This window comes from Brachionichthys hirsutus, chromosome 1, assembly GCF_040956055.1.
Source record: "Brachionichthys hirsutus isolate HB-005 chromosome 1, CSIRO-AGI_Bhir_v1, whole genome shotgun sequence".
Taxonomy (NCBI): Eukaryota; Metazoa; Chordata; class Actinopteri; order Lophiiformes; family Brachionichthyidae; genus Brachionichthys; species Brachionichthys hirsutus.
The window spans coordinates 10815328-10827935 of NC_090897.1; positions in this window are offsets into that span (position 1 = coordinate 10815328).

Here is a 12608-nt window from a genome sequence, read left to right on the forward strand (position 1 = left end):
TGTCCAGAGAGGGGAATTAAAAGTTCAGTCCTAGATTTGACAGAGGACACCAAGGGGAGATATATATCTGTCTGAAGGATTACGCATAATATGAAAATGAAGCAAATCAGTTACAGAAAGGTTTGACCTCATCGTGTAAAGAAGGCCTCTTAAAGTACAGCGCTGCATTTTATTTTGATTCAGTGCACATATATGTACCTCATGTAGATCGCTTCATTTATGTTCTTTGATAATAAAAAAAAAACTGAAATCCAAAGCAATAACTTACCTACAAATTGGTTTTACATTTCTGTGTTTGATTATGGCTTACATGATTTGGAGTTATTTACTTTCTGACATCCATCCATCCGAGACAGGGCAGAAAGGTATTCATTCAGGGAGATATTTACAGTGATTTTGAGGCTTCATATTTGTGTTTTTACTTCATTATATCTTTATTTCTTTATTTCTATACTTAGACAGCTGTTGAATGGACTGCCATGAAGAGGATCTTTTTTTGTGTCTGTGTGCTTTTTTTTAATGGAACCTTTTGTTATTATGAAGCAGTTGAGGGCAGAATAACTATGAGTTGATCTTTGCTGCTGAAACAAATGAAAGTAACAATACTATAAGCCCCATATAAACAGTATTTTATTCTAGGGCTGTTGCACCTTTACACTAACCCTTCATCTTAAATGAATAAAGGTGTGATAGAGCATTGATTCTTCCTCCTCTACGGTAGTTCAATGATTTAACTATGCACCAGCAACAGGAAGTTCTTTGTGTGAATAACAATAAAAAAAGGATGCTAAACTGGGGAGTAAAAATATCAGCTATTATGCTTGATGTAGTTTCTTACTTTTGTTCTAGAATTAAAATAGTTAATTTGGTATAATATGAACGAGAATAATTACATTAGAACGTGGTCAATTAGAAATGAAATGCGTACCACTTTAAACTTGTCCACTGTCTTCAGAGTCTTGCTTCCACAGTGGGAGTTAGGAAGTTACATGACTTTTGATGAGTCACATGATTGAGTAACCCAAAAATCACATGATCATGATAGAGATAGACAGAACGTTGTTATTATGATTGGACAAAATAAAATAATCGAAAATTGACATTTGTTTGAAATAAATAGTAATTTATGCAGAAATAAACATTCAACAGAAAAGCTACTGACTGCAGGCCTGTTATTTTCCAAACCCCAGCCAGACTGCTGTCTTCTTTTCATTTAGTCCGTGTCTAACTAAAACACAGGATCAGTTATTATTTATTCATTTATTCTGCCGCCTTGGTCTTAGTATAAGATTATCAATCTGATGGATGAACAGGACAAGATCATTGTCTCACCAACACACACACGCACATGCCCCCCCCACGCACACACAGATTGTCAGTAGTCTGATTTTAAGAGTCTGATGATCTTGAACATGCTTTGAAAGAACATCTTGCAAATGTTGCTGTTTGAGGAACATTTCTTTTGTTAAAATACAAAATGATGTAAACTCAAACACAAAGATGAAATGAATGTGGTGCACATATTTGGCAGGTGAGAGATGTGAGGAGTCACTGATGAACAGAAAGTGAATTTGCGACATAGAACAAATGGTGGAAAATGCGATGTAACATTTAAAATGAAGTCATGTATTACTGATTAACAGATCATTTATGCTACAGACCACAGAAACAAGTTTATAGGTATCATTATTTTTTCTCTGAAGTCTTAAACTGTAGATGAAATAAATCCATTCCTTTCTCAAGGCCCTTACCCCCAAGCCGCCTTAACAAGCTCAGTTTCTAAAACCTCACATACAGCCGTGTGTGAGAACAAACCTTTTTGAAACGCTTGTAGAATGTTCAGGAATGAAAACCGTCAACAGTAATTGCTGCTGGCAGGGTCAGGGTCTAGAGCTGGTTGGGAAATGAGAGCTGGCCTCCAACAAGAAGCCCAACATCTCACGTCCTGGAGTCTTTCAAAGTTGTTTAACTTGAAGACAACTATGCGTGTTTGATTTGTTGGTTTTGTGTATTGTTAAATGCATTGTGCTTCTTGAACAGAGATAAAGTTGACATTTTTGTCTTTGGTACGTTCACAATGCCAGGCTGAAGAGACGCCACTCTGATCTTCTGTCGTCTAGAGATGTGTGAACAAACAAATCTAATCCAAAAACAAACAAACAAATAAATAAATAAACCCCGTCGCTATACCATTTCGTTGTTGAAAGAAACCCCCATACAAAGGACCCCACGATGCGCTGGCGATGCTTCCGCCCATAGAAAAGCTGGGACAGGCTCCAGACTGACCTACAAGGTGCATAAAGCGGACATGAAAATGAATGAACGAATGAAAAAAGTTTTATAGTTGCATACATATAAGCCATTCATACTCTACATATGCACGTACTCACTCACAACTCTGCAGGCATGCATTCCACTCGTCATAACAGCAATTCCTTTTGCTAAACATATAATTTAAAATGTCAGAAAGTCCGTCGTAACTCCGAGTCGTCATTAAGTGAGGACCAGCTGTAATTCAGCATAGCCCATGGTTCTTTGTTTAACACGGTGCCCCATCAAAGGTCAGCATCCATTCATGAATTCTCTTATCCTCTTACTCTGGAATCCGGGTCGCGGGGCGGGGCCACAACCACTCACGCACACACACACACACCTACGGACAATTTGCAGTAATCAATTCACCTAATTTGCATGTTTTTGGAGGTGGGAGGAAACCGGAGAAAATACACGTGGACATGGGGAACATACAAAGTCTGGACAGATCGGATTTGAACAATAGCACTAACCACTACGCCACTGTGCCGCACGAAGGCCAACATGTTATCAATCAAAGGACCATTGCTATTCATAAAAGCTACAGTTACATCCTTTTGAAAATAAAAGGATATTGATGCCTGACACATCTAAGTGATTAATAGTTCATCAACACCTCCAGTTTAATTTATCGCATAAAACACATTTTGCATTAAGAAGTGAATCCTTAAAGACTGGTCATGCCGTTATTGGATAGATAATGTATTGGGTGATTTAAGCGGAGTATTGGAATTACTCCAAGGTTAAGTGGTGATGCATCCATCAACACTTGGATCCTGATTCAAATGACCTGGACTATGTATTTATTGGAAGGAGCACTTATGGAGCTTGATGAGTATCATTCACCGGCTATGACCCTATGCTCAGAAAGATGATCTACGAGAGCCATTTGCATGCTAATCTCTCCTGCTCAATACCCTTAAGGTTCAAATCTCTGCACAGTGTCTCATATTCAGCCACTAACATCCTCAAGAACAGAATTACCAAATTGATCCATTGGTTTTCAACGGTGTGCCAAATCCATCCTGAGTCTAATTAAATGACTCATTTATACATAAATGAATTAAATGAAATGGTGACATTGTAGCTTTGAATGTCATCATAAAAATTGTGCTTGACCCGTTTACTGAGTAGAACTATCCTCGCTATAATAGGAGCAGAGTCAAAGGAGGGTTTCAAAACCTCCTCGGTACTGTGAGGGTGGTGATGCCTGATTATGCAGACTCAGCTTGCTAGGGACTATAAAAAACTGTTCAATGCAACTGTAACAGCAAATATATCATATACATCATCAGGAACTATTTATGAAAGTTGGGAGGGGTGTCGATTTGTTCTCAAAGAACATCCAAAAATAGCCACGATTCTGCAAGAATGATGTCAGTGTAATGATCATAATGCTCACAGTCACTAACGATGTCGAAATAGTTTCCATCTGCCCACATGATCAAGTACGAGTCAAAAGTCGACGCATGGATGTCATTTAAGGTACTGATCTTTTCTTTCTCTCTGTAATGATTCGATTACAGTCTGTATATTACAGTGTTCAGATTTATAGGAGCTACAGGGAAACGTACGCTGTAATTGCTTTTTAAAACATGCAGCGTGTGTTCAATACGCTCTGCAGACAAAAAGTGAAGCAAAAGAAGTTGGGTTGGGTTAGTTTGTTTATAGGTCATCCAGAAACGATCTACATCAGCAGGTACTTCACAAGCTCTCCGGGCATTGGTCAACACGTTTTTATTTTTTTGTCCTGAGGTACTATAAAATATTTTGTCTGCAAGATACAAAGGAATCAAGAAAGAGACTTGAGACTGAAAATATAAAGACACGTTTTCAGGGAGACTATGTAATATGTTATTACAAAGAACACAAGCTTATCTTTTATAGAGAAATAGCTGTGATGCATTTGCCCAACTAATCCGAAATGGCCACTCTGTTGATAAATGAACATACCCTTACCAAAAAGGCACGAGGTTTGGGGAGAGAATGGCATCTGTAAGAATGACACAAATGGGGCAAATCACTCTGGATACCAAAGGACACACACACACTGAACTGTCGCAAAAAAAAGACATTTGTGTTGCTTACATGTTTGAATGTTGCAGCAGATCTCATGTGGAGCTTTGAGTGTATTTGTGTACTGTATATTGAGACACACAGCAAGGAGAGTGTTGCAGAGCCAGAACAAAATCGCCATTTGGTCCATTTGATTCTGTTCCTGGAAGAAGGGCGGGCCAACTTGCTGCGAGCACTTTTGTTTTAAGCCTTGTTTTTAGTTTCAGCTCAGCATCTGTTTTTCTTCCTCTTGGGGTTTTGCACTACAGATGCTTGTAGAAAACATTTGTTTTGAATTTTAAGTTACAAATGATCTTCTGAGCAGCAAACGTCACGTTCCGTAAAACATTATCCGACAGCAGGCTTGCCGGTAAATAAAACCCAGCTCAACATTAGAATAACGTTGTCCCTTTGCAGACTAGGCAGCAGGAAAGCAAGCTGTGAGACATCTCAGAAGGAGGTCCAGCATGGTAGACTCTTTGTTACAATAGCTGTAATCCTTCAAATCAGGATGTATGTCATTATTAAGAGCAAAATAAAAACAACATAATTACTGTGATGCCGGTCAGACACCGTAACTCTGGAACAATAATGCATGGATGAAATTAAACCGTGTTATTGACCTCCAACAAGTAAAATTCACTGTTGTTTTTCTCCTCCTCATAACAGAGGAATCAGAGATGTCCTCTAGAGATGTGTAAGATTAGTGCACCAAAAAGCCTTTAACTATATTATTCAAAAGCAAGAGCCAGAGTTTCAGATGAACATCAGAGACAGCACACCTCGACCAGCACCGCTGTCACAGAACCCGCACTGGAGAGAAAACATTCGGTCACTCAGAAGTGTTCTGTGTGATTTCTGTCAGTATTCTGGTCTCTGGATGAAGAAATCAATGCTCTTGAGTCTTGAGGGTGCGCACACAATGTTCCATTTTATATGAATGAAAATGTCTGCTACATATTGGTTCAGATTATGATCCGGATCTGGATTACAGCTGAATCTGGAACTAATTGTGCATAGAGGTGAAACTTCATGAGATATTCATGCCTGGGTATTTTGATTTTGGTTGACCTATTATTATTTTTTTCAGGACATTGGCACGCCACATACGTTCTCAATTTAATTTCACATCACAATTCAATCAGCATTTTCTTGATAAAATAAAACGCCACAGCTTCACAAATTTAATACCATCCGTTGTCAACCTTTTTTTTTTTTTAGATACTTTCAGACAAACAAACATTGATAAGTGCGCAACTTCTCCCAACTGTCCCTGGCAGAAGTACCGTAATTAGAATCAGTTGAGCATCCTCAATCTGAATCAGCTAATACATGATGCAGAACTCCCATTCATGTCCACTGCTGTTGCTCTCATTACTCTGTGCGTGCACCTCATCAGAACTTAGTTGCACAGCATCCAAGGACTTTTATGGGAACATGACCAAATCAGAGCCTGCAGGTTGACAGGAACTAAACATTAGGCCTCTGCCAGAATGTTTCTGCTGGAAAGCTCCTATTCTTGTCTGTTCATATCTGATTTTTCAATCAAATTCACATCTAATTAACAGGAACATGGTCAACCTGAAGCCTCCAGGGCCAGCAGTAATCTAGTCAGTGTACATTCAATGCAATACACGTGTGCGTCCTCAGACCCACAACGTAGTACCAAAAAGTTCAACGAAACTTTGTTTTATGCTGAGATAGTTCTACAAGCAAACTGTGTTTATGCAAAATATCCTTACTGTTAGCATGTATTATGATAATATGCTAAGCACAGGCCTGTGAGTCCTGCACAACGCCTGCTCTAAAAGTCTGCTGTGATCCATCCCTCCAGAAGAGTGGTGAAACATAAATATCAGCAGGACACAGAACGATCTTTCACTTAACAGATTAGGTGGTGTTGATTTTTCATTACAGATGATGAAAAGCTCACATTAATGTAGCAAATGAATTAGTTTGTCCATCCATCCATTTGTAACAGAGGATTCCATCAATACGGAGCAATCTCATGGGCTGTTCCATTTAAAAAAGGAAGTAATCTTTAACCTGAAAATGACAACTATTGCTCCATTATAACAAATCACAGCTCATAACTAGCGATGCCAAGAGAAGCAGTATTCTGGTCAGCGAGCCATTTGGATGAAGTGACTATGCTGTTAAAGAAAAGAAGAGGGAATGAGAATAAGGAAAGTCTTTAAGCCAATCTGGGTCTTTGCCAACCTGAATCTAACCTTTACTCTTTTGGTTTGGGAGTTAGCTGGTCTCCTTTTTCCTCTGACATCACTCCTTCAGGATTCACACAATGATAACATGACCACGATTGCATGACATTACTGTTTCCTTGAATGCACAGGGGAGACTTGTGTTAAAAATCCCTTATGACTAACAGCATCAGCTGCACAGCTGGTAGCCATGGGAGAGAGAACAGAAACACATTGTGCAGCAGGGATGTTAATTACAATGCACTTTATAATGCACTTCACAACAATGTATTATATACATGCGTAAGCAATCAAAATATGTCTGTACCTTCAAATTATTAGATTGGAGGGGATTTGGCTTCATTAGCTTGTAAAACAATTTGGAATCCTTCCTATCCAGAAATGAATCCTTTGTTATCTTAGTAAGCTAGCTTTATATTCCAATAAACCTCGCACAGAGCAGACTTAAACTCCTGCGTTTAATATGTTCAGACCCCCGGGGAGTCTGGTTCTGAAATTCAAAGCTAATTGCTGCTGGATATAAGTGTTTTTTTTCTCTGTCTCAGATCTTAATTTGTTGTTGTACCCTATTTCAGTAATATAAGCCAAATACAAAAGCAAAGCACACACAAAGAGGGGAGAAAAAAATGCACCTTGTGTGCTTTTTTTTTTTTTTTAATGCAAGCCAGATGTGACTGGGACCATGGAAACAGGTGATGATAGCATTACACTCTGATTGCAAACAGATGGAGAGGGGTTTGAACCTATTCTTGTGTCATTGCTGGGGTCATAAATAAAGATTTTTTCCCCTCCTCTGATATAATGGTTTCTGTATATACGAATATAGTACTACAGCAGCTTGAGGTGTCCTGTAAACAAGAAGAGGCTTCTCTCCGTGGTAAGAAGAGCTTTCAGAGCATCACTGGTTTGTGTGTTGTGGTTGCAGGTCTGTTATCAGCTATCAGAAAATTTGTCTTGTCAAGCTCCACTTTCTGCAGCAGGGAAACTCCTTTTGTTTCCTTTCCTTGGCGTGTTCGGAACGCGGGTCTGCTTCACATCACGTGATTAAATCACTGGCAGAGGAATGTCTCCAGCAATCAGCCTTGATGAAGTGGCTGGTAGAAATGTCCTGGGAGACAGAAAAAAGCCACTGTACGTGTTGGACTCGCCTCAGAGAAGGAGAGGACACTGTGCAGACCTGTGCTGAATGCCGCCCCCCCCCCTTAGAGATGGTTATTTAGTGAGCAATTACAACTTGTAGCACCGAGCAGAGCAATGAGCTCCACCCCCTTAACAAATACTGGATGCACTGCTCACATTGTGATCTCTCCAGACATTTTGCATGTTGAGTGCAAAGAGTGCTCAAAACTCATTGTACATCTGCTGTTAGACAAATAAAGCCCACATGCAGCTAAATCAGGACAATGGACTGACGTGTGATTCAGAAGTCGTAAAAAAGACAAAGACTTTAGTGGCTTAACGAAAAGGGATTTCACATTTGACATTCCCCGGAGCTACCTCAAGAGTGCACAGCTGGCCGACTCTCCCTCACACAGGTGTAAAAGCCCAATCCTTCATCTCAGATTCATGGTGTCACAGCTTCAACCAATCACCCCAAATGGGGCCTCCCATTCTGCCATTTGGGAGACTGGACTTTCACGGTAATGGACACTTAAGAAAGCAACACCTTGGCCCAGCATGGTGCCACAATGTGACAAATATTGAGCTCCTAAATCATTAAATTACAGAGTGAAATGATTTATTATCCCCTCTAGCAAACGGTGTTATCAGGGGAGCATTAAAGATGCTCTCCGCTTTAGAATTCACACATTCTGTAACACGTTTATGCAGCTGGATTGTTTTATTGGACCAATTGAATTAAGCTGTGATAAGTGAGCGGAAGAACCCCGCTCAAGGGTACACTAGAAACGCCACACCTGTCAGTGTGCTGTGCTGGATGGGTTTGGCTGTGGAAGCATTCCCCTCACACAAAGTAAAATATTTTACTTTTGAGATTCATGCCTCAGTCTCCTTAACTTGACTTATAAAAATCTTGGGATTTCCTTATTTGCTTTTATTTAAAGACACATCTGCTTGGCGCATACCAGGTCGGTTTCACAAATACATTTAGTCTCCCAGTTTTCCCTCCTCCTGGAACTGTGGATTAAGCGCTACTATGGGTCAAAAAAAAAAAAAAGCTAAAGCTTAGTTGCGGTCTGCTCGGGAGGATCAGATCATGTCCTTTAATCACAGCACTGTGTGCTGAGCGCAGAGCTCGTTTTAGAAGATCAATGTCCCCCCCCTCCTTTGTTGCATCAGTCATGCAGCTTCTGCATCACACAATGGCATCAGGGTGCCTGGCTGAGCCATGAAAAGCGTGACTGGAGAGCACAGAGGACCACCTGACCGCCTGCACCACGCACAATGACGACGGTGTCTTCATCTGTCTCTTTATTTCTACTCGCCCTCCTGTAAAGTGAGGCAAAGTGCTTTATTATCCTTTGACATATCAAACTACACACAGTTTAATGTGTAATAGCTTGGCAGAGCTCAGAGGAACGCTAATGCGTAGTTCTTGCTCAGTGTCATTGAGACAGTAAAGCTGTTTGCCATTATGAAGTCTTTGTTTTCATTACTTGCCCTGCTTTTTCCATTCTTCAGACCATGCACCTTTTCTCCTCCATCTCCCTCATCAGACATGTTATTATATTATCATATCATTCTGTCAATGTTTTGTCTTTTGCTAATACTGTATATGTCAGATATGTAGATTGTTTATTTCCACTTGGGAGATTTATGAATCATGCCATCTCTGCAGTAAAGAAAATCGTTTTTCAACTTAATGAGTAAAGCTTTGGACCTGGAAAAAGAACTAAAGGATTTTTTTTTAAATTAAGTTCATTATTTATCATTTGAGATCCCCAGTTTCCCACATTTGTACAGCTGTGTTGATGCAAAAACCAAAGTGCATTTTCTATGTTATCATTTTCTCATAGGCAGTTAACAAGACAGGAAGGAAGACCAGAGCTTGATGTGCCCCTGCATATTCTCATTAAAAAGAGGTTGTTAAGACAAGATAATGAAACAAAATAAACAATCAGCAGTTGCACCATTCTTCATTCTGACCAAGAATGTACAAGCTGCTGGACCGCTGGGACCAGAGGCCTGCTGGCGATGACACTTCTGATCGATTATTTCTGCAGCCTCTCAGAGACTTGACAAAGTCCAGCATCCCTCTCTCTCTCCCACACACACACAGACACACACACACACACACACACACACAACACACACACTCGCAGGGCATTTGTTTTGTTAAGTAAGTGCTAAATGCTACAAGGTGATTAAAAAAGGAGGTGATCTTCTCTATTTCCAGCAGGAACTAAAACGTTGTAAAATGTGTTTAAACCAACTCTAATGAAAACGTTTTCTTAATGTTACTAAAGTCGTCTCATTAAACCTAAATGCAGACTTTAAATGCTCTGTTCCTAAATTTGTCTGAATATTACATAGTACTGCAAATCGTTATTCAAATTGGCCGGGACTGTGATGGATGCGAGAAAGGTAAATTAGGAAATTATAAATCCTTAACTAACGATGCCTCTTTGCATTTAACATGTGGTCATTGTCCACATTACTTCTGGGGTAATAGCTTCAGTAAGTTTCAAGCTGTGTGTCGTTAATGAACTGGTGGGAATTTGAAGTTAGCTCCATTTACGCTGCTTCTGTTACCCAGGATGTTTAGAGACATTAGTAGTGCATGGGAGTCCAGTGCATGAGGCTGCAGCTAAAACAAGGCTCCCAAAAGAGCCTCTCTTTGTCTTTTATTCAGAATAGCCAGCAGTGCTCTTTTTTACAGGTCTCCAAAAGGCTGGTTTTACACTGTCTCCACGCATTACTCCCATAGTCTGTTGAAGGCTGATCCTGTCACCCACATCTCCACTGCCGCCGGGCCACCCAGCCTGGATGTGTCTCCAGCATGTCATCCCCCTGTGTGGTCCATCACAAAAGGAAAGCAGAGAGAAGGAGCGAAGCCCCACAGCGCCAACGGGGAGAGAAAGATGTTTCAAAATATGACAGTGTCATCTTTGGGAAGGCAATACAGAGAATGGAAAAGTGAATTCCACAAATAAAAAAAGGGTCTGAAGAAATGTAAGTGCTGTCTGGGGTGAGCCAAGCGGTGCTCTAAGAACAGCATTTGGTATTATGTACAAACTTTGTGGTGGCCTGTTGCACACTTGACACTTTTTGTAGTGATACTGATGTATGTTATTGTCCTTTGTGGTTCTTGTTGGTGCTTTTATTTGCCAGTTGACGGATGTTGAACAATCTTCTCTGCCGTTGGGCTAATTTGTGATTTGCAAGTCAAAGATCTCCAGTTTACAAACCAGCTCCAATGTCCTGGACTGCACAGGAAAAGATGATAGTGGTGGAACCAAAGTATATGCAGTGCATGTTTATTATCCTACTTGTCATTTTAACTCCCAATCTTACCTGTCATTATTACAGCTGAAGTACTTCAGGTATCTAAAGTACACCAGTGGTTCTGACTGTGACAATTTTGGACTTGTACGGGTCCCCAGCACCTCATTTACTCTTAGTTTAGAATTTGTTTTCAGCCATACCAATTGGTATTTCATTCTCCTTATTATTTGATGATGAAGAGAATGTTTTAGTCTTTTGTTTGATGGTCATTAGCATAAAACATCAGAGATAAAATAAACCCTCCATTAAACAGTTTAAGAGCAGGTTTAGTAATTTCAAATGTTTCAGTTTAGTAAATCTGTTTCATGACGCACAGATTGTGTGGAGTAAAATAAAAATCTGTCCAAGATGCCTTTTTTTCGTTTTGTCACAATTAGATTTATTCAGATTTCAATGGCAAAGATGTGATTCGGGATTTGGGATGGAGGTACGGATTATATGACAGGCTAATCTGGTAAAAAGATGATCAATATAGATATAGATAGTTCTGACGGTATCTTTAAGAAAGGCCACGTTAAGTAATAGCTACTTTGTGGAGGTTATCAGTGTCATGTTGGGCTAAGTGTGCAAAGTCGTTAGTGCACTTCAAAAGTGTTTGGTGAATGATTGAAGAGCAGCTGAGAGCTCCTCGCCTTCCTCAGTTCTCACGTCAGGTTTGAAGGCTGCATTCAACACGTGATTTTTCCAAGCAACACCAAAGCACGCCCTTTATTCAAATTCTTTATTCCAAACAGTTTGATATTTTCCACTCCTGAACAATTCATTGCAACTCTTCCTTTTGACTGACAGCTATTGTATTCCCTTTTTCTTGCCTCATTCAAAATCACAGCAGCAGAACACTGTATAAAACAGTTCCGTTCTATGAAGGACTGGAAAACGAACCGTGAATGCAACGCGTCTCACAGAACAGCAGCAGTTCAACTTTGTGTCTTCTCTTTTCTTGCCTTCTGCTTTATTACAGTTTTATATTCAGATGCCGTAGCTGTTGTTACGTGTATTCTTGTAATAACTGCAGCTCCCTTCTAGTCAGCCCAAAGAAATTAACTAAAAACACAATGTCCAACACCTATACCTATAGAAATTACAATTAATAGGTCACGACATTCAGATTAAATCAATAATAACCAGATAAACTGCAAAGACATACTGTATTTAAGTAGATATTTGTACAACAGCATAATTATTTTTATTTTTCACACTGATAGGGACATGATCTTGTGTGACTTTAAAGAGTATAGTACTTAATGCAGTACTTGGCTTCATGATAGGCTTGACAAAAAGTAGTGTTTGATTAATAACAAAATGTTCCAAAACATGATCAGGTAGGACGATTACCGGTACGCAAAATCCTTGCAACACACGTGAACAGCATTCGTCATAGATAATTAGTGCTATTTCACAATACAACATATTCAGTCGTACAAACCTCAAGTAAATCAGCATGCGACAGACTGACACACAAGAAGACCTGAAAAAGTGAACGGATGTAATCAATGCCATAATAACAAGACATTATGGTTGAACAGCTGGACGACTGTGAGCCACTAAACAGTT